This window comes from Cynara cardunculus (genome assembly GCF_001531365.2).
Source record: "Cynara cardunculus var. scolymus isolate 2C chromosome LG 3, CcrdV1, whole genome shotgun sequence".
Taxonomy (NCBI): Eukaryota; Viridiplantae; Streptophyta; class Magnoliopsida; order Asterales; family Asteraceae; genus Cynara; species Cynara cardunculus.
In genome coordinates this window covers 18822225-18823502 of record NC_037530.1, presented here as the reverse complement: position 1 = coordinate 18823502, position 1278 = coordinate 18822225, and positions in this window count along the sequence as shown.

The window sequence follows — 1278 nt, the reverse complement described above, 5'->3', positions numbered from 1 at the left end:
ATTTTCTTATAAAGATACAAATTAATTATTTTGTTAGAACTCGATAATTATCTTAATTATATTTTTTATATTTTAAAATAAGATGTCTATCCTCTATTTAATTATATTTATCCGCAATTATTTATACGAATTTAAAAATCGAGCTTTGATAAGTTGTACTTTTTCATGATTTACTTGTAATCTTGAATTTAATTAAACATTTGTTTTATGTGGTTTTGAGAAAGTGGTAATATTTTTATTTTTGAATAAAATATAAATTTAAAAATATCATAAAATTTAAAAAAAAATATCGATATCAGTATTAAATTAATCTTTTTAAAAGTTTTTGTGTTTTGGTATAATTTTCTTAATTAAATTTTGTTAGTTATCAATGATTATCATAAGTATATTTTAAATTTTTTATATTTAAAATGAGATATTTATCCAATATTTGATTATGTTTATCTGCAGTTAGTTAGACGAATTCAAGTATGGAGCTCTAATAAGTTGTACTTTATGCATAATTTACTTGTAATCTTAAATTTTAAGTAATATGCATCAATATATAATATTTCGTGCATAAAAAATTGTTTTTAAGAATTTTTGTCAAATGTTTTATAATATAACTAGGTACTCCTGCAATGTAGCGAGATAAATCTCCATTTTAATGTTTAATTTTTATTATTTATCTCTATCGATGTAATATAATTTTATGTGGTTTTGAGAATGCGATAATATTTTTATTTTTGAATGAAATATAAATTTGAATGAAATATAAATTAACTATTTAGTAGTTTTCTGTTTTTTTGGTGTAACTTATTTAACTCAATTTTTTATTATAATTTAATTTAGGTATAATAACAAAGTAATTTATTTTTGGTTTAATAATATAATTTTTATTAAAGATAATAATTAAACATTCGGTTAGAAAATCGATAATTATCCTGATTATATTTTAGAATTTTTATATTTTAAAATGAGATGTTTATCTTCTATTTAATTATGTTTATCCGTAGTTAGTTACACAAATTCAAACATTGAACTTTTATAAGTTGTACTTAATGCATAATATACTTGTAATCTTGAATTTTAAGTAATATGCATTAATATACAGTACTTTATGCATAAAAAATGGTTTTTAGAAGTTTTTGTCAAATGCTTTATAATATAGTATAGATATAGATAGTATAGATTATGTGTTTTAAAAAAAACAATAATGATTTTATTTTTGAATAAAATATAAATTTGAAGATATCATAAATTTTTTAAAAAATATATATCAATGTTAATGTCAAATCA